This window comes from Andrographis paniculata, unplaced genomic scaffold, assembly GCF_009805555.1.
Source record: "Andrographis paniculata isolate CXL003 unplaced genomic scaffold, ASM980555v1 Contig37END, whole genome shotgun sequence".
In the NCBI taxonomy this organism is placed as follows: domain Eukaryota; kingdom Viridiplantae; phylum Streptophyta; class Magnoliopsida; order Lamiales; family Acanthaceae; genus Andrographis; species Andrographis paniculata.
Window position 1 is genome coordinate 3606701 of NW_026137570.1, and position 24775 is coordinate 3631475.

The window sequence follows — 24775 nt, forward strand, 5'->3', positions numbered from 1 at the left end:
ATTATAAATTAAGATTAAGATAAATAATTAGTTTAATTAAAATTTAAAAAATAAATTAAAAAGTTTAAAATGAGATTAAAATGTATAATCAATTTCGAAAAAAGGAAAGTGACATGGAATATGGGACGGACAGAAACGGCAATGTGGACATGGTATGTAGGATGGAAGGAGTATAATTTTGTAGAGTTATATTCTTTATTTATTTTAATTTATATATTTATATTCATATAATGTGATTTTAAATTTTAATTCGAAATTTAAAATATATCAATATATATAATTTAAAAGTATGATATATATATACATAATAATAAAAAATAAATAAATATATGGTGTATTTATTTAGGAGGTTTTGGGGAAATTTGGGTTTGGGTTTGATTTTTATTTGAATTTTGAGATGAGTTTGAATTTTGATGTTTCTTTAGGGTTTGGGTTTGGTTGGAGTTTGAGAAGTTTTTATGTGTATTGATTTGATGGGTATAGATATAATAATATAAATGTATAGTAATTTGTATAATTTAATTATAAATTTATATAATATTTATATATATTTTTAAATTTTTATTTATTTATATTATAAAAAAATTCATTCTCTACAAAAATAACATATATATTGTATATATTTCATTTTTGTCCGTCTCAAAATAATTGTCTTGTTTCCTTATTTAGTAACCGTGATCCCCACTTTATAACAAAATTATTCATACTTTTTCAAACTATCCCTAATTATTACTCTAACCTACTTTTTAAAATTCTTCAAAAAGTAAGGACATTTTAGTCTTTTATATTCTATTTTATACCCACTTTTAATTAAATACTATTATTCTTTAATGCTCGTGTCAACTCCCAACAAGACACTTCTTTTGAGACGGAGTATTTCTGTAATATTTTTACAACTCTTCCTATGTCATGATTAAAATACTAAAACTATAAAAATCAAATAAATACAATCAAAGTTTAATTTTGATTTGAGAAGGTGAAGTGAAGTGCTTTGAGTGGTGCTGCATGATTGTGTTTTCTAAATATTTTAGGAGTTGTTTGATTATGATTTGAAATTCATATCATCATTGCTCATTTTATATAGTTTTTAATAAAAATATACCATTATATTTTGTAAAATATTATGTAAATAAAATTTTAAATTAATATTTTCTCCATCCGCTTTAAATGGTTTATATTTACTTTTTGTGTTATTGTACTTAACAGTAAAAATATTTTTATATTTGTAAAAAAATTTGTACAAATATTTTTTATTAGTATTATACTAATAGAAGTATTTTTGTAATTTTTTTTTAATTTGTACTACGTTTTGATATAATAATTAATATTCACATATCAACATGCAAATAATAAATGAGACATTCAAAGTCGAACGAAAATAGTATCAAATTTCAAATCAATTACAAACAACTGCTTCAAACTCATATTTCGAGGATTTGTAATATTATTTTAATGAAGTAATTTTTATTATATTTTAAATATTTTATGGAAAATATGAATAGTATTTTATTGATAATATATATATATATATTTAAGAAACAAATACTCCATATTTTATTGGTTATTGGTTAATCATTTTGGTCACTAAAGCAAATGACATGAAATGAAATTGGTATCACAACTTGCCTGTCTACAATTAATTCAATTACACTTCCTACTCACTTTTCATCATTTTATTTAATCATTATGAACCACCCTCTGAATTATTATTATTGTTAAAACTACCCTTTTTAATCATTGATATAGGGTTCTTTATTAATTTTATTTTATTAGGATTTGAAATTGATTTAAAATATAACGTTTATTTGAATTTTTATTTAAATAATATTTTTATATAGTATTTATAAAGAAAAAATAAGTATTATATTTTTATTAGAAACTGGTTATATATAGTGAATCGTATTGATTTTAATTTCAAATTATAAAATAACAAACTAAACACTATTCACTCTTATTGTTTTAGAGTGTATGCACTTTGTGTATTATATTTTTTTATGGATGGATCTTCTATGTATGAAAAATTATATATTGAATTGAATTATTAATTTTTTATTAATATATAAAAATATATATTATATATTGTGTTAATATATATATATATATTATATTTTTTAATATTCATGGGGAATTTTGATACTAAAAAATTATTGGATGAATGAAACTTTCATCTCCGGCAGTTTTGTATAGCATCACCGAGATGGATAGTTGATATATAGTTTTCCATCGTATATAAATATATGTCGATATTAATTTTGCAATTCATGCACTTTGAGGAGGTCATATATTTTGAAATTGCTTCAAAATAAATTCGTCTATTTCACTTGTGTTTATGATCCGGTGTGTTTGTTTGGGGGTTTGGATTTTGAGTTGGGATTTGAATAGTACAAATTTTGAATTTGAATAGTTGTATGATGTGATATAAATAGGTGTTGATGCGATGTTTTGAATGTAAAATTGATTTTTAGTATAATATAAAAAATAAAAAATAGGTGTTTGATTTGATGTTTTTGGGGAAAAAATTTTGGATTAATAGTAGGATTTTATCAAAATCCTACAAACAAACACACCCGATGTATATTTTATATTTGAATTATTCATATTTTCTAGTGAATGTAATATATACTTCCTCCGTCCAATTTATATTGTCCTAAAGTATATTTACACAGGGTTTTTAGATTATTGCCTTTTTGTTATATATTGACAAATTTTCCCTTAATTGTACGGTAAAAATTAAAAGTAATAAATGAATGAAGGGTAAAAATATAAAATTTATGTTTAAAAAAAAAAATAGGACAATAGTTGTTGAACGTCCCAAATATGAAAGTAGGATATTAGTTTGTGGACGGAGTGAGTATTATATTTTCTTCATTCGAGTTAAATCTATTACTTTATTGTTCTTAGCTTTTTAATTCTATTAATCCAAAGAATAATATAGGTTTTACACTTGTTTGTTTGGAGGATTGGATTTAATTTTCACTATTCATCCCATTTTTTTCCTCCAAAAATATCAAATCAAACACCTATTAGTAGTTTTTATTTTTTAAAATTATAAAAATAAATATTTACAATATATATAGTCATTGATATAATTTTAGTTTTATATTTTGTAATAAAATAAAAATAAAATTATTATTTTATAAATTAAAAAATATTTTATATATTTTAAAAATAAAATTTTGCACCCCTCTAATTTGATAGTTCCACCACTGACATTATATATTTATAAACTATTAATATATTTACATAATGTAGAAAAGTCAAATGAATATCTTTAATTCAGACGGAATATATATGATGTGAATATATACATATAATAAATTTTATAATAATATCTATAGGGAATTGAATTATAAAAATTATTCAATGAACACACCTAGTGTGTTTGATTTTAATTTTGTTAATTGTATTCTTTAAATATATATATATATATATTATATTATTTTAAAAAATTGAAATTTTATCTCAAAATTAATAGATAATTTATGTGAAAATTAATAGATAATAAAAAGAATTATCCTCCATCCTTTTAAACAATAACAGTTCCCAACATCCAGTAAACAATGGTCTGGTAGTGTAGGGGTTCGGCAACACCGCGCGCTTTCGAGTAGCAGCTGCTGGTTCCCACGTCATAAAAATAAAATAAAATAAAAATAAGAGCTCCCAACCTTTTATCCATGTGGCACAATTTTAACATTTATCATTTGGATCCAAGAATTTTATTACAAGTTCAATATATATATATATATATAGGTTTACTTTTTATTACCATCAATGCAAATTGGATTCGAAATATATGTATTTTATATTTTGGCCATATATTTCTCGTTCATTATTCAATCATCTTAGGAATTCAATACAAATATTTGTTTTAGTTCAACGAGTTTTTTTTTTTTTTTATAAAGAAGGAAAAAAAAAAAAAAAATCTCATGTCTAATAAAAAAATAAGAAAAGAAGAGTATACCATCAATATATAATTTACGGATCTTACTAATGAATACCGTGAGAATAAACCATATCCGATTTATGCATTTGACATCAATTCATCCCACGAACCAATTAGGTTGCGCACTATGTTCATCAACAGGGAACGTATTCATATTTGGATAAGTTTGATATTATTGAAGAAGCAATCGTCTGTTGTATTGGTGACATTCTTAGTGTGATTGGAATAGATCTTATTGTATTCACTAAAATCAAAGGTCTCATCCGAAAAGTCTATGTTGGAGATATCAAAACTAAATTTTCAGATACCAGTAGATCAAAAGTTGTTCTCAAGACGACGGACCTCTTTGTTGACCATGTTAAAGAAATTTTATTAGAATTTTCTCTACCTAAAGAAAGAGAATTATGCATAATCATTTGGTAGAGCTACGAAGATGTGATTACAGTAGAAAGTCGGGAGAATAGTGGTCAACTTTTCATATATCGACCAACATTTGTTGTATATTTAAATGGTGAAGGAGGAATTTCAAAAGATTATTCCACATTGAAAACGTAAAGAGTCTCGTATCTCTTTATATGACTCAATACTCCACTTATTTTATACAAAATGATATATATTTTTTATATATTTTATTAAATTACAATTATTAAAATAATCAAATAATTAATTGATTGTACTTTTGCATAGCTGCGCAAATATTGTTCTAAATTTAAAAAAATAAAAAGTACATGATCAACCACCACAACCTATACACTACGATAACAACAGAGGTTATCTCATACATGAGTTTCGTGCTCTTTTCAATCAGCACAGTGATCAAACAGTAAATGTTGCCAAACTTTCGTTAAGAAAAAACAGACTAAGGCCATCTCCAACCGACCAATTCCATATGGAGTTGTAACTCAAAAAATGCAATTGATACAATATTTTTATTTTAATCTACATTTCTATTTTTTAACTTCAAAAAGAATATTATCTAAATATTATATTTTAAACAACTTTTTATATTGATAATTAATACCCAACTTTTATGATTATTTACATAAGTTTTTATTATTACTTAATAATATATTTATATTATAAAAAATAAATAATTTTGTATTGTTAAGTAAAATAATTTTTTTAAGTTAAGTGCAAAAACAAACAAATATTTTTATATTAAATACCAAAAATTATACAAGGGAAAATCAAGACAAATATTACATTAAATACAAAAATTTAAATTATTATAAATTTAAATAAATATTTTAGTCATTAACAATTAATAAAAATTAAAAGTATACATAATTAAAAATATAAAATTACAAATTGGTCCCTATATAATTAAAGTATTAACCAATATGTAATTTTTAAGTAATAAAAAAAATAAAAAAATCAATGTCACTGTATAGCGTTGCTACGTTGCAAGCAAAACACCATTTTTAGTGTTAAATATGGTGATTTATTGGAACGTAGAAACTCTATTTCTCCCATCTATGCTTAAAAAATTGGAGATCGTTGGAGATGATCTAAGAAATATTTGAATTACAAAAAATATACTTTGAATTAAAAAAATATATATACTTTCTTCGTTTGTCAATAATTTATCAATTTTTTTATTTTGATCTGTCTCATAATAAAAATATCAATTTTTTTTAGTAACTATACTATCTATCTAACATTACAAATATCATTCCAATTTACATTATACTCCCTATGTTTCTTATTTATCTATCTGTTTGCTTTTTGCACGGAGTTTTAAGAATATTATTATTATATTGGGTTGTGGTATGAATAAAATAGAAAATACTAAAATAACCTTATTAGTATTGTGTGATATAAAAGTAATGATATTTGTATAATATATTGTAAGTTGTAAGATTATTTTTAATGTTAGTAGAAAGTACAATTACTAAAAAAAAAAAAAAAAATGGATACTTTGTTATATGATGAACCAAAATAGAGAAATAAATAGATTGTCAAATGACGAAGGGAGTATTACACAAATGTCATTATATTTATATCATATAATACTAATAAGGTTAATTTAGTTTTTTTATTTTTATTTCTATTGCATCTCAATATAATCCTAATATTCCTAAAAATTTTGTGCGAAAAGCAAACGGATAGATAAATATGGGACGGAGGGAGTACTTCACAATAAATTTTAAAGGATAAATTATATAATACCTCATTGTGTTTTAATACCCCCTTGTGTTAATGTAAAGTTCGCACGCGATACCTTCTTGTCCAAAACTGATATTTGATTTTAAATAAAGACCTAAATTACGTAAGTTTAATACAAAAATAAAAATTCTAAATATCTTAAATAAGTTTTTGAATAAAATAATTGATTAATCCTTCATTTTATAGTTTTAGAAACAAATTATTATTTGATTTTTATAAAAATTATAAAAATAAATGATTGATCAATTATTTATTTATTTATTTATTTTATTCAAAAAAAATTATTTCAAATATTTTATGTTTTTTATTTGTATAAAACTTGCGTAATTTAAGTCTTTCTTTATAACCAAATATCAGTTTTGGACAATGAAAGTGTTTCGTGCAAACTTTACACTAACACAAGGGTTTCATGCAATAAATAAAATATAAAATATTTTGTGCATTTTTACTAAAACATAAGACCTATTATATAATTTACCCAATTTTAAAAATCACTGGACATGAAAATTTTGAGATGGCCTAAAGAAACATTTTTGTATTTGTAATTCTTTTACTTTGTTTATTTTAGATTTACGTGAATATTTAGATGTAATTTGGAGTTGATTTGAAATAAAATATTAGTATTATTAATTTGAATTTTTATTTAATAATATTTGAATGTGGTGTTTGAGTAAAATAATAACAATAATAATAATAATATTTTTTTCGTCCCATCGAAAGATTATTATTATTTTTTTTTTCATCCATCCCAAAATATTGTTACTATTTTTTAATTTAATAATTGTATTTCCTACGTAACATAATAAATATCCTTCTAATTTACAATATATTATACAAATATCATTATTATTTAATTACACAAAACTAATAGGGGGTCTTGTCTTTTTTATTACAATCCAATATAATATTAATATTAAAAAATGTACGTGACGGAAGAAGTATGTTTTATTTTAAATATAATATTTTATAAATAAAAATAATGTAATTCTATATAAAATTACAATAATTGTATAGTTAAAAGAATTGAAGCAAAATTCAAGTTTTAAGTTTTAAATAAAATAATTATTAAATATAATATTTAAATTTTAAAATCCATGTATATTTTGATAGAATTACATAGTACTAATAAATAAATAAATAAACAAACAAAGAGAATCTAGCCTAAGGGTTCATTTGTTTAAAGTTCCCTATTCGGTTTTGTATTATGTACTATCATTATTTTTTTAAAAAAAAAAAAAAAAAAAATTCATCACATCAAAATATTGTACTATATATTACTATTTAATCTTAAACAGTAGTAAATATAAATTAAAAAAAATAAATTATATACTAATTTTTAAATAAAAATATATTTAAATAATAATAATAATAATAATAATAATAATAATATAATAGGTGCGGTCGTTGTTGAGACAAAACAGAGTGGACTGGTCCGACCGCTGCCAAATTATTTGTGTCTTTATTATTTATATGTTCCGACATTCATTTAATCACGAGTCTTTTTCATCTTACTCCTCCTTTCAATTTTTTTTTGTCATTTTCTTTTCTTTTTTTATTTTTATTTTTTTTTATTTGTGTATTTGGATTTCACTTAAAGTTATAATCATCACCGTTTAATTTATATAATTTAGTTATTTTAATTTTATTGTATAATAATTTTACTAATATATTTCTTAATTATTTATTAATTATATTTTATCTAAATTATTTTATTTAAAGGAAGTTGAAGGCAAAAGATTGGATGGAATATTTTTTATTTAGTATGTATAAATTTTATAATTTTAATTTAAATATCTTCTTTAACATAAAATATCAAAATATATAAGCTTTATTAATTTTTACGTAATTATATATTATCTTTTAAATATATAAAATATTGGCCTTGTGTTCTTAGTTTTTTAGAAATATATGAAATGAATGAAAATAGTTGTATAATTAATATAAATAGGTGTGAATATGATGTTTTGAATGTAAAATTTATTTTTAGGATAATATAAAAAATAAAAAATAAGTATTAGATTTAATATTTTTGAAAAAATAATTTTGATGAATAATATATTTTGAAAAAAATCACTCAAACAAACACACTCTAAATGTTTATAACTCTCACAATCCCATTTAAAGTATACATGTTAATGTTGATACGATAGGTAAATTGAATTCCTAAATAATTAAAAATTATATAACTAAAAATAATTATAAATTAAAGCAACTAAATAATTTAATTAAGATTAATAAAATTATACAATTGTAAATTTAAAATATAATTAAAATATTACGTGAAACAGACAAAAGTAAAAAGAACGGACACTTAGTATATAATTTACAAGGGTGTGTTTGTTTGTGAATTGGTTTTGTATATGAGTTTTGAATAATATAATTTTAAATTGAAATATTTATTTAAGATAATTTGTTGAATATAAATTTAATTTTTAATGCTATGTCCGGCCTGAAATTCATTTGTTTTGAACACAGTTATTTAGGTAGGATAAATTACTAAGTTATTACTAGTAAAATATGATACTCCCTCCGTCCCATATACCGTGTCTGTTACACTGTAGATACGGTATTTTAGGAGGGATGTAATTAGTAGAAAATTAAGAATGTATTAGTGAAAATAATTATTTTATAATATAAATAATTATAAATTAAGATTAAGATAACTAATTAGTTTAATTAAAATTAAAAAAATAAATTAAATTTTTTTAAATGAGATTAAAGTGTATAATTATTTTCCAATAAAGAAAAGCGACATGGACGGACAGAAACAGCAACGTGGACATGATACGTGGGTCGAAGGGAGTATTATTTTATTATTTTTTATAGAAGTAGTATTGTTTGTTTTTTATAATATGAATTAATATATATAATTAAAATAAACTTTGAATATGTATTTATCATTATATGTCAATAAAATATATATAATATAAATATCATTTTGTAAATAATAAAATTTTATATAATAAAAATAAATAAGAAAAAATATATTTATTTATTGATAATTAACTAAAATTAGTTTTATAAAAAAATTAAATATTAAAAAATATTTATTTATTAAAAAAAATAAAAATAAAAATAAATTTGAATGAGTCCTACATTTAAGATATTATAAATTTAATTAAATTAATTAATATTTATTTAATATATTTAAAATAGATAAATTTATTAAAAAAATAAAAATAGATCATTTGTTCTTCAATACGAGTAGCATAATAATGAAATACTATAAAATATGAAAAGCATAATACTCTCTCCTTCCGTCTCTTAACAATATATTCATTTTTTTTTTTATTTTGGTTCGTTCCATAACAAAGTATTAATTTCCTTAGTAAGTGTACTATCTACTTAACATTACAAATGCCCTCCAAATTTACAATATATTACGCATATGTCATTACCTTTATATTATAGAGTTAATTTAGTCTTTTTACCTTTATTTCTACTTTATCTCAATATAATACTAATATTTCTAAAACTCTGTAAAAAGCAAATGGATATAGAGATATAAGACGGAGGAGTATAAAAAATAAAAAGTTAGTATTATATCTTGAATTTTCGTTCTAAATAGTAAAATTCACACATTCTTATATTTATGTTTTAAGATATTTATTATGTGTTTTAAATTTAATTTTTTTTAAAAATAAAAATAAATTATTATATTTGTGATATGACACCCACAACATTTAAACAGACTTCGGCCAAATATCACTAAGAAAATATTTTTTTGTTAATTGATTAATTTCAATAAAATATTGTGCATAACCATTTAGGGTGCATATTTTTTTTTTTTTATTTTTTATATTTTAGCGCGAAGTTTTAAAAAGCAATGTTCTTTTCTTACCGTAATATTGTGCATAATTATTGATTTTTTATATAGATCTTTAAAAATTAATTGCTATATTAATAAGTTGAACAAGTCAAAATAAAACGATAAAAATATTTTTATTAGTCTTTTATAATACAAATATAATGATATTTGTGAAGTAAATTATACAAATATAATGATATTTTTAATGTAATATACAATGACACAAAAACCAAATTGTACACTTCTTATAGGATTATAGGACGGAGGTACTAGTAGTATTTTATTTATAGTAAATAGTTAAAAGTAGAAGTGTCAAAATTGAACCCGGTCCGAAAAATCAAACTTGTTCAACCTAAAACTTTTCATATTTGGGTATGGGTATTTCGGGTTTGCAAAAAATCAGATTGACCTGAACCTGAAACAAAAAAAATTCATTGTTGTGTTCAGGTCAAATTTTGGGTCGATCTGATAATTCGAAATATAAAAATCAGATCAGGTTTCGGGTTGACTTAGAATTATTTTTTATTATTATTTTAATTTATAATATTTATATTATATTAAATACAAAATAAGTATAAAAAATAAAATAAAAATGGATTTCTTTAGGTAAATTTAATTTGTTTCAAGTTTTCGGGGTTTGTTTCGTGTTGGATTTGTTCGGATTTCGGGTGACCTGAAACTAAAGCTGGTCAACGTGAACCCGACTCGAAAATATTCGTAGGGTCTAGGGTTTCGGATCAAATTTCAAGTTCGGGTTGGGTTCGGATTTACATTTTTGTTACACCCATGGCTCAACCCAATACGAACACGACTTGAAAACACGAATTGACACTCCTAGTTAAATAGTGTAAATATAATTTTGCCCTTACTTTTTAGTATAAAAGTAACTGTGGGATGGTAAAATAGTAATTGAACTTGATATTTCAAATAACGATGTTTCGTTTTATGATAAATATATTTTTTCAAAAATACATTTTTTAGAAAAAAATTAATATATTACAAATACTTATTATTTTTATGTTATTACTTAAACAATTTTCTATATTTTATATAAAACAAACAAAATTAATATATTACAAATACTCATTAATTTTATGTTATTATTTAAACAATTCTCTATATTTTAGATAAAAACATAAGTTTTGTACATCATTTTCCTAAACAAACAAACCTTCTATAATATATATTATTTAAAAGAATGGATTAAGTATTAAAGAATAGATGAAAAAGGAATTTTTTTTTGTTTTTGTTTAGGTTTGAATTGTTTTTATTTGAATTTTATTTAAATAGAATTTATATGTATAAAAAAAAATAGATTAAAAAAGAATTTGTGATTTGATTTTATATCAAAATTAAACTCAAAGTATATAGAAGAGCATAAGATTTGGTTTTTTATTTCAAATAGTATTTACATTATCTCGTTCATACAGTTTTCAATAAAAATATATTATTTTATTCATTATAATTATGTCATAATTTGTTTGGTTATTTTCAAAAGTTATGCACAATTCATTTATAATAAATAATTTTATTCATCCGAAATTTTATTATCTATATTTAACAAATTATAGTCAATTTTCATTACTTCTACTTATGGCATCACTTTTTGTTAAATTTTTAATGAATTTCCTATAATATCCTCATTTCAAATTTTATCTATATTATTTTTATATTAAAATATAATTATTTTTTTAATACCATGCCCAAGCAAAATGGCATAATTAGCCCAAATAAAGAGAATATAATTTTTCACAAAATATTATATTAAAATATTAATTAAACTTCAAAATTAAAATCTCAAATTCAATAAAAACCAAACACACTATTTTCTATAATAAAATAGTGAATGTTTAACATTTATGCAAATATTGATGTGTTTTTTAGTTTTTATTTTTTTAATAATAGTTTAGATGTGACATTTTTCATCCAAAATTAATTTATTTACTTTGTCATTTTTTATCTATTTGAAATCTATCAATTTTTTTATTAATTATAGTTCCCGGTAAATAAAAAAATATATATGTTTATATGTGTTTGTTTAGTATTTTAATTTAAAGTATTTTTTTATATGAAGTATGAAAATTGTATCAATAATATAAATAATAATATTTTATATTAAATATTATTTTTTTCTGAAATAATAGAATATATATAATATATATTGAGAGTTGTATCAATAAAAAAAATTATTAGACAAACAAGATATTATTACAATATTGTAATTAACTTATTTTTACTAAATTACAAAACAAACTCATCCTATTTAGGGAAAGAAGTATCCATCCATTCATCTATTTTATTGCATACATAGAAAATATTAATATTTAAAATTCACATACAAAAAGTAAATAATTATTGATTTTGGGTGAAAAAATTATATATTTTATAGAAAAATCTATAATTGTATAATAAAATATTTAAAATTGAATTTTAAAAAAATGCACATTACATAACTATTTCTCGAGCAATACTAATTGAGATTTAAAAAAAAATGCACATTACAAAACTATTTCTTCATATATGTTTACTACATCCTCGGCTTGAGATATTATCCATAGTATCTCTCATTCGAGTCTCATTTCTTCATCTTGTTGGTCTTAACTCTTTATATCTGCCATATCGGTATTTTTTTACGACTTCGTCAGAATCGCATTTTTTTACTCTAAGCTTCAAGAAACAACGGTTTCCTTAGCTTCAAATTGCGAATGTTGTCAAGAGGTGGAGATACTTGATCATCTCTTTATGACTGGAGAGCAATCGTAGAACGCTTGGAGGTAATTTGCGTATTTATTTCATGTTACGCCAATTTATTCTCTTTCCATTCATACTATAATTAACTATTGGATTATGTCTTTTAAATACTTTTTTCATTATAATATTCTAATGACCATTTCTTTGCGGATCTTTTTGTTTATTTTAACTGAAAAAAAAATAAAAAAATAGTGCAAAGCATAAAAACACTTACTTCGCTTGTGACATAATTATTTGAAAAGTGCATAATCACATACATGTCTCTCACAACAGCGGTATATTTAAAAGACGTCACTGGTTAGGCGATATTGCAGTTGCCGAGCACTTTGGATTGGGCCTTGATAACCCACCTTGGAAACTTCCGAAGATTATTTTTTGAGAGAAGTTGAGTCCTTTGTGTTTTTGAAACAAAACTCTGACGGCGCATCAAAGGGTAACCTAAATCCTGCCGAGGCGGGTGGCATCATTCGAGATCACTATGGTTCATTGTCGTTGTTTTTCAAGTGGTGGTTATCTCCTTGACGAACACCTTTGTAGAGTTACAAACAATCCAACATGGTGTTATCGAGCGAAACCTCCCTCCCTTTTGGATTAGGATAGATTTCATGGCCTGAATCCACCTGCTCGCTTCATCGGTCGAACATTGGAATCTTTAAATCCTTTCGAAGATTTGGCTCACTCTTAGAACATCACATGGAATATTACCCACATATATCGCGAAGGTAACCATGCGGCAGATTACCTAGTGAATCGGAATTGCATCACCGGATTAACTCGAACTTTGGCGCCCTTAGACTTTTCGAGATTACTTTGTGGTATTATATATCAAGACGCTGATGACCTACCTAATTTTCGGTTTTTTTTTGTTGATTTCGACACTTGGTACTTTAGTTATTATTTATACGTATTGTATAGCTAGTATGCCATAAGTAGAATTAATCGTAGAATTTTGACTTACATGTTTTGTACAAATTTTTTTTATCTCATGATTTATACAAGTTGAGGGATTCGCTTCAACCCCACCTCACTGTTCAATTAACATATATGTATATATATATATCTTTATTTTTACGTAAGTATCTCTCTTATTTTGCAAAATATTACTTATATTTTAATTTTTGATAATATTAAAATAAAATAATTATCTAATGTAGTAGTTTTAAATTAAATTTTAAAATATTAAAGTGTAAAATATAGGGAAAAAAAATCCTTAAAGTGAACAAACCTTGGGTTCCTTTATATAGAATTTCGCTGTCTTTTTTCAAAATTTAGTTTGAATATTAATTTCATTATGATATTTTGTATAAAATAAAATAAAATAAAATAGTTATCTGTATATATGTAATGTAAGATTTCGTAATAAAACAAAATTTAAAATCAACTTCATATAAATAAAGCTATAATTTTTAAGGGGTTTTTTTCTTTTTTTTTTTTATATAAAATAGTGAGTTATATTATTAATATGGTGGAATCTATCTCTACTAAATATGAAAATGTATATCGATCATTTATGAATGCCCTAAATAATAGCATTGGGAAGAGTATTATTACTAATGAGTGCGGATTCGATGCTAATCTGGTTAAATCAGTATGATGCCGATTTGATCGAATCAACATATATCATAAAGGCAATTAACATATTTTTACAAAATACATTATCTGATGTGTGATAAAATATTATATATTGTTTTATAACATAGCATATATTGTATTATAAATATGTTGTAATATATAAAAATATATGATATTTATATATATTATATATGCTGACTCAATCAAATCAGCATCTATGCTTTATTGTTCATACGCTCAAAAGTGAATATTGCAGGAGTAAGAGATAATATGCTGATACCGATGGTAAACTTGAATATAATATGCATTTTTTAAGTAAATATAATGATATTGTATAATAATATAAAAATTATATATATATACATATCTATATATATTTAGAATATTTTATGCTGAGCAACGGCTACAGTACTGAATAAAGCTGACAAAACACCGTAGCACATGGTGTGTTCTCAAATAGCACACGATATTAATACAGACACCACACTGTTTATATTCATATAATACAAATACAACATATGAACTAACAACACACGTATAGTTTTATACAACAAAATCAATACTTGATTTCAGCACGCCACATATTGTTATACAACATACTTGTAATTATGAACCAACAACACAAATACTAATTGATTTCAGCACATCACATACTGTTATACAACACGCTATATCTGTGAAGCAACATCGCATGTCATTATTATACACAACATGTATTGTGTATAATAAGATTGCGTGTTGTTTGTATATATTACAACGCTAATTTTAAAAATGAGCATGGTGCTAATTTTTCTAATTCAACATCATAACCATTCCCTTGTGCAGAATGTAATTACTATTATATTTTAATCATAGTTAATAATATATTTGGTGTGTTTTTTAAGTTTCGTATAATAGTCTTTGTGTAAATAAATATTTATAAAAGTATGAAAATATTTGTAATGTGTAATTAAACATATGGAGTACTTACAAAAAATGATATTTTATTTAAGATTGTTCTACTTTTATTATTATTTTTTTAATAACGTGGGAACTTGAAGTCGCTATCCGAAAGGGCACACTGGGTAAACCTCCGATCGAACCTAATATCTTGCAAATTAGACCCGATAAAAAAATCACACTAAGCGAACCATGTGTGGCATGAGATCATGATCTTCCTAAACATGTAGTCCTCGTGCAATTATTAATTTATTCTGTTATCAAAACATTATTACATATTTCACTGTTGACCCTATTAAATTAATAGTATTTTTCTATTTGAGATATTTATGTATTTTTCATTTTTAGACAAGATCACTTACAAATATAATATTCTATCTATACGAGATATTTATGAATTTTTCTTGGACAAAGAAACTAATAAATAAAATTATTTTAATATAAAAATATTGTTATAATTTACTAAAGGATTTATAAAGAAAAAAAAAGGCAAATAACAAAATAACAAAATAATCATTATTAATTAAAATAGTAATAATAAAATTATAACTAAATAATTTTTTGTTGTAATTATATTACACATAAATTTAGACAATAATAAAAATACTAACATAACTATTACAGACAAAAAATAATAATAATAATAAAATTAAATCAATATATTGTAAAATACAACCATTTAGATAGAGTGGAAATAATAATAATATTAATATTAATAATAATAATTTCTCTATCTCACTTATTATGCTAATGTTCTATTTATATTCTTCTAAAAGATTTTATATCACTTTTTTTTTCAAAAAGAATTGTGAACTTTAACTATATTTTAAATTTTTAAATTTATAATTTTTTAAAATTTAATTATATTAATTAGTTATTTTAATTTTAATATATAATTATATTTATTATATTTTAGTTATTTTCATTTTATATTTTTAATTATCTGTTAATCATAATTTTTTTAAATTTTCATATTTATGGAGAGTTTAATACAAAAGATTGACATAGAAATAAAAATATTTTTTTTATTTAATTGAATCAGAGAAATTAAATTTGCGTAGGAAATAATTTTCCTATCTTTATTTTTACTTTTTTTTTCTTTTATAGGTAGAGAAATTGAGATAAATGTATAATGAAAAATATCAGTGTATTTATTTATTTATTATTATTACCTCCTCTGTCCAAAAAAAATATCTATTTATTTTTTTCCACGTAATTTTAGAAATATTAGTATTATATTGGAATATAGTATGAATAAAATAAAAATGACTAAAATAACTTTGTTAGTATGTGTGATATAAAGGTAATGTCATTTGTGTAATATACTGTAAGTTGTAAGAGTATTTGTAATGTTAGGTAGATAGTACATTTACTAAAAAAGAAATGGATACTTTGTTATGGGACGGACTAAAATGGAAAAATGAATATTTTGTTATGAGACGGAGGGAGTATTTATGTATTGTATTCATTAATTTCTATAATATATTTTAAATTATATTATTTATATATTATAAAATATCTGATTTAATTTATTATTTAAATATTTAATTTTATTTTTAAAAAATCTACTGTGATTTTAAAAAATGTCGTATCTAATTTATTTTTTTAAAACAAATCGTCAATAATATTTTTTCATAGATTCGTACTTGTTTTGTCTTATTTGTTGTGTTTACTTGTGAGATTTGAGTTTTAGGTTTTGGTTTTAAATAGTAAAATTTTGAATTGAAATAATTGTTTGATGTGATATAAATATTGATTAATGTGATATTTTAAATATAAAATTTAACTTTAGTTTAATATATAATAAATAAAAAATAAATATTTAATTTGATATTTTTGAAAAAAAAACTAAATAGTAAAATATAAAATCAAATCCACAAATAAACACACCCAATATATATTTTTTAATAATTTTCAATTAATTTATATATTTTACAAATAATAAAAATTAATTCTTATTACTAAATTTATTTCCTCTGCAATCCAATTTTCTAATATCATTTTTTTTTTTTTTTTGTTTTCAGTTTTATTTTGTAAAACCTCCGTCCTTTAACAATATATTCGTTTTCTATTTTAATCCGTCTTATAACAAAGTATCTATTTTTTTTTTAATAATTATACTATATAACATTACAAATACCCTTCCAATTTACAATATATTACACAAATATTATTATATTTATATCATATAATATTAATAAGATTAATTTAATTTTTTTACTTTTATTTTTATTTTATCAAATATAATACAAATATTTCTAAAATTTCGTAAAAAAATTAAATAAATATATAAGTATGAAACGACTGGACTATATGAAATGCACCCTTAGCTGTGACCATATATTTAATAGAATAATAAAAATGTAAAAAAAAAAAAAAAAAAAAAAAGTAAAGTGGAGAAAGGACGTAAGAGAGAGAAAGAGAGACAGTTGCCTTGCCTCCTCTGAAAAGGGCGCGTGGGCCCCACTCTGGCCCAATAACGGTCTCCCTGTGGCCCCCACATCCTTTAATTCCCGCCCTCTTCCCCTTTCTGCTATTGCCAAGTCTTTTCCTCTTTTCACCATTCCTTTCCTACCAAATTACTCTAATGCCCTTCACTTCTCACGCTCTATGCACGTGACCTCTCATTTTCAGTATAGCTATAGGATCAATTCCAAATTTGTGATCCAAATAACACAATATATCCTCACTATGAGGATTAATTATCCTTATATAAACTATATATTTATATTTTAAATTATCAAATTATAAAGTAATTATTTAAAAATATTTTATTTTCTTTCACAAATATTTATTTTTTACTATTACATTATTACTTTTATATCAAAAAATATGAATAAAATTATTTTTACACTGTTTTTATTATTTACTACGATTAATACTATCGTTTCTTAAATTTTATTAAAAGTAAATATAAACTTTTTAGTTGAATGAAAAAAGTATTTTTTTGTCCGTAAAATTATGTATAATTTTATTTACTCGTAATTTTATTATCATTACTTTAACAAATAGTAATAACTATTTCTCTAATATTTTTTTATTCATCTCATTGTTTTTTATTAAATTTTTAATAACTTTATTATAATACTCTCAAATTACTTTATAGTCACCCTATTTATATAATAAAATGTTCTTCCCTTCAGTAAATTAACTTATTTGAGTCCGACACAAATATTAAGAAAAAATAAATATTTTATTAATAAAGCGATAAAATTTTAAAAAAAATAATAATAATAAAAATATTTTTAAATTTTAATTAGAAATTAAAGTAAATAAATAGATAGAATGTAATAAAGATATTATTTACTCGTAAGATTTTACTTTTATTATACCATTTTAACTTTTAAAAAAAAAAAAAATATATTAAATCAAACACCCAATTTTTATTTATTTTATTACACTAAAATTTTACATCAATACATATTTATATCATATTAAAAAACTATTTCAGTTCAAAATTTTTTAGAATTTGTTGTAAATAAATTTTGAATGAAGGATAATCTTCTTAGCCGCCCGGGGGTATTAGCAACTGTTTCCAGTTATTGTTCCCCTCTGAAGGGCAGGCTTTCTCTTCTACCGATAGAATTAGCAAAAAATATTATTTAAATATTAATTTATTAATTTTATCAAAATTAATAATAATAATAAATTTGACGAGCGAATTAAAACAAAAGATGATAATAAATTTGATCGACGAAAAAAAATATTATCTTTAAATTATCATGTCTAGACAATGTGACATAAAAAATCCGGACAAAGGGAATACTACTTTCATCTTGTCTCAACATGGCTATCAAATGTCAATATACTTCATACGTTTTGCATGCATATTAAAAACTATTAATATTTTATTTATAGTAGAAGTGTAAAAAATTCTATTGACAAAATTATTTTTATGTAAAAAATTATTATATCTTTGTACTTTGTTACTGTGAAAGAAAAAAATAATAATTATTATTGACTTTTATTAAAATACATATCCCATCAAATACACACAATTGCATGACGGTTAAGAAGTATTTATATAATATCTTATATGTACACATACAATGTGTATTATACCTATTTTATTTTTTTTAATATATTAATCTTATTAATACATATTGCTTCCGTCCTACCACAATTGACGCCATTTTTATTTTTGTTTGTTCTTCATAACAGTTGATATTTTTTTTGGATAAAATTTACTAAATTAAAATATACTTAAAAAATATAAATAAAATTAATTAAGTATGTAATACATAACATCATATATCATATATGACCCACTCAAAATCCCTTCGTATTTTCTGAGAGAAAGAGAGTATCAATTGTGACCATTATATTGATAAATTTTATTTTATATTTATAATAAAATTCCTTTCATATTTATAAACATTAGTGTGTTTCTTTTTACTGGTTTGGAAAAAAGTTTGATTTGAGTTTATATTATAATAATATTTGATTGAATATTTTATTAGAATTTTTTTTTTCAAGAAACACAGAATTCAAATAGTAATAAAAAAAAAAGAAAAATTTGGCGTAAAAAAAAAAAAACCCTTGATATATATTCGTATACTTTTTTTTGTATTTTTTATTATCCTATTTTGCATGTTTACTCTACATTTTCTTAATAATTATTATTGTATAATTTATAAACTTTAAATATAATGGGTTTGTCAGTTAGCGTTACAAATTAAAATCAATATTATTTACTGTGTACTGTTTTTAATAAAATTATATTATTATTTTTTCATAAAATATCAAATTAAAATACAATTTAAACAAAAATTCAAAGTAATTACACTTCTATTACCAACCATCACAATTTTCTTAGTAAGACGTTCAATAATTAAGTCGTTAAATAATTTTTAGCTTGTTCAATAATTTTGACAGTTTAACGAATTAAACAATTAATAAAATATTTGGTAAATAAACTTTTTGAAAAAATCTTTTAAGCTAGACTCTAATTTATAAAACAATAATACTCCCTCCGTCCACAAAAAAAGTATACAATTACTTTTGGCGCGGTGTTTAAGAAATAATAGTATTTTAATTATAATAGGTAGTTAAAAGTAGTGTAATGACATTTTTGCCCTTGCTTTTTGGTGTAAAAGTAATGATGTGATGTAAAATAGGGGTATTTGTGGAAAAAAGTAAGGTATTTAATGAAATGTTTACTTTATAATTGGACGTCCCAAAATAGAAACATGTATACTCGTAGCTGGACGGAGGGAGTAATATCCAATGTTTCATAACAGTTTTTTTTTTTTTTCCTACTTAATTTATTTTCTTATTTGTTGTTAAATTAGTACTAATCATCTCCTTCAAAACCATATATTAATACTCACTCCATCCAGTTAATTTGTCCATTTTAATTAGGACATGAAGTTTTAGGTATTATATAATTAGTAAATAATTAAAAAGTATGTTAATAAAAATAATTATAGATTAAAATTAAGATCACTAAATAGTTTATTTAAAATAAAAAAAAATATATATTATGAATTTTAAAATGAGATTAAAGTGTATAATTATATATTTTTTTGAAAAATAATAAATTATGTAAAACAGACCGAAAATAGAAGAATAGACAAATTATGTGGACATATGAAGTATTATTTTACTTTTAAAAATTAAATAATTGAATTATTATTCTTTTTTATATCTATTCTACTCCGTCCGTCCCATTACAAGATATTCATTGTTGATCTTTAAATAGTAATTATTATATCAAAATATATTATAAATCAAGATAAAATGACAAAAATATTTCTGTTAGTGTCTTATAATACTAAAATAATGATATTTGTACAAAAATTATGTAAATATAATAAATATTTTTAATATTAAGTACAATAACGCAAAATGGGACTATGGGGCGGAGGGAGTATTACTTTATTTGTAAACTATTTAAATTTATTAATTAAGATAAATAAAAATAAAAATATTATTAATTTATTTATATGGAGTATATATTTATATATTACAAAATTTATTAAAAAAAAAAAAAATAGCATAAATAAAAAATTAGACAATAATTAATATAATGAAAATATATGTATGGATAAATTATTTTTTATATTTTAAACTATTTTTAGTAAAAAAATTTATTTATACTTTTCGATAAAATATATATTTTTTCGTCTGTCAAATTTATGCATTTTTTTTTAATTTGTTCGACTAAATTTAATTCATTACTAATTTTAGCAAAATAAAAATTTTTAAATTTAACTATTACATTTTACTCAAAGCTTATTCAATACAATTGTTAATATAATAATTACATTTTATATTTCGTCATTATTAATTACTCACTAATTTTTTATTTTTTTTCGTACCATATCTTAATGAGCTATTTTTAACGGATAAAAAAAATATTAATTTTATCAAAAAATATATAAAAAATAGTAAAAACAATTTTTTTAATAATACTTTTATAATTTCAAATAACTAATAATAAAAATTATAAAAACGTCATACACACTAAAAAATATAATTGAATATTTTAAAATAAAATACTTCCCCCGTCCTACTTATCTTATTGTATCCACATATTTATTTTCGTTTTTCCAACTTATTCTGTCATTTTTCTTTTTTGGAAAAATATTATACATTTTAATCTAATTTTAAAATTTTTAAAATTTTATTATACTAATTAGTTATTTTAATTTTAATTTAAAATTATTTTTATTAAATAATAATTATTTTCATTATTTATTAATTATACACATATCTATAACAAAGGGAATATAAAATATCATTAATTGGTACTTCACATGTAAATAACTGATATATATATCTATTTAGTTGAATCAACTAATTAAATAAACTACCAATTAAAAACAAATTGAATCTAATTATTTAAAATTAAAAACTAATTGTCAAACACAATAAATATAAATATGACTAGTTAAAAAAAATATATAATCATTTATTTTAATTTTAGTTTTAATCATAGTAATTTTGTCCATTAAAAAAAAAAATTGTTTATCTAACAAAAAAATTCGGAATATTTCCTATTAATATTATTAAAAAATACAATATATATTTATCTATAATTTTATTTTAGATTATCTAATTGCAAAACAGTCATTTCAATTTTTTTTTTAGTGATTTTGTACTCTACCACCGATACACATAAAACGGTTAGGTTGCTAAATTGAAAAAATTAGCACTCTGCTGATTTTAAATCAACATTCGTAAGATATACAACAGACAGTCTTATTATATACAACACATGCGGTATATAATAAAGACAGGTGTAGTTAGTTCATAATTACAAGTATGTTGTATAACATTATATGGTGTGCTGAAATCAACTATTATTTATGTTGTATAAGACTATAACATGTGCGGTTAGTTCATGTGTTGTATTTGTTTTGTTAGTTCATAATTACAAGTGTGTTATATAAATGCATACGGTGCGTTGTTTGTAATAATACTGTGTTCTGTCTGAATGGCATACCGTATGTTTGCAGTGTGCTGGCAACACCGTAGCCGCCGCCCCGTTACACGTATCATAACTTTTATCCTTATTTATATTAACACCATTACACCCACTTTTTTAATTATAAGGATATATTTATTGACAAAAACTAACGTCCACTATCATTAAAATATAATATTTTTTTAAATTAAAAATTAAATAATTTTATACTTTCTTTATTCCCCTCTAAGTTTTACATTTACGTTTTGCATCATTGTACTTAACATTAAATATATTTTTATATTTGTATAATTTTTTTGTACAAATATCCTTTTATTAATATTATAAGACATTAATAAAAATATTTTTATAATTTCTTTTTAATTTATACTATATTTTGATATAATAATTAATATTAATAAATGTAATACAAAAAAAATAAATAAAATGCTTATAATCAAAAGAAGATACTATATAATATTATTATTATATTATAGTCGCATCACATGTATCTACTAGGAAAAATGCATGAACTCCACAAATACATAAAATTTTCTATAATAAGGATTAATTCAATTTGTGTTTGAATTTTAAATTTTTTATTTATTTTTATTTAAATAATATTTTAATATAATATTATATATATATATATAATACACCACCTCTGTTCATTTCAATGTACATTTTACTATTTTAATCTATCTATTATCAATATATCTTATTTAATCAGTAATTGTATTTTTTACTTTAATAAAAAAATACTTCTATATTTTATAAAATATGATAAAGAATGTTATTAAATAAAAAAAATTAGGTTTAAAGACAAAATTAGATTTTTATTATTCTATTTATTTATATAATATTAATATTTTAAAATTTCTATGCAAAACGGAATCTGTTATTTTTGCAATGGACAGGAGGTATATCCTATTAAAAATATATTAATAAAATAATTAATTTTTGATAATGTAACAAAATAATACTTTCTTGTCGGGATAATTATATTATTTTATATGGATACAAATACTAAAAATAATAATATTTTAATATAAAAATGAATAAATAAAAAGCAAATAAAATATAATATAAAATGTATCAAAAATTTTTGATAAAAAATGATGTTTAAGCTAAAAAAAAATAATACTTCCTACGTACTCCTTTCGTCCCATAACTAGATATTCATTTACTTTTGGGATATAGTAGAAATAAAGTAAAAATGACTAAAATAACCTTATTAGTATTTGTGATATAAAAGTAATGGTATTTTTGTAATATATTGTAAGTTGTAAGAGTATTTGTAATGTTAGGTAGACAGTACAGTTATTAAAAAAGGAAATGGATACTTTATTATGAGACAGACTAAAATGAAAAAATGGATATTTTATTATGGGACGGAGGGAGCATTACTTTTTCCAATTTCAGTCAGTCCCATGTGATTTGTTCTTTTCATTTCTTGAAAAATAACTATACATTTAAATTTTATTTTAAATTTCATAATTTATAATTTTTTTTTAATTTTAATTAACTCATTTGGTTATTTTAATTTTAATTTATAACTATTTGTATTATACAATAATAATTATTATACACCTCTTAAATTTTTATATCTACAATTAGAAATTTTTATGGGAGAAAAAGTAGTAAAACTCCGTCCCACATATTTTGTTTTTATTTTCGATCATTCTACATAATTTGTTATTTTTAAAAAATATAATTATACATGTTAATCATAATTTAAATTTTATAATTTACAATTTTTTTAATATTAATTAAATTATTAATTATTTTAATTTTAATTAATAAATTTTTTAATTATATTTTATTTTAATTTCCGTATCTACGGAGTATTTATTAAAATGAGTTGTATATAAGATTCAAGGAAAAATAAAAATAAAAAACCGTACTAACATCGGATGGATGAAGTATAAGTACTAATACAAACAGTCAACACACCCCATCATTTTAAATTAATTTCCTTGATAAAAGTCGCTATACACAGAGGGGTAGTCTCGTCTTTTCACCAAACTCAACATGGGCAAAATTGCTTTTGCTCTGTCTACTTCAATTACCTCCTTCCTAGGAAGCCTCAGGACCTCAACGCCCAGTCAATCATCACCGTCCATTTCCTGCGCCACCAACAATCAACGGCATAAACAGCCAGAACTGAACCCCGACACCCTGGACCTCC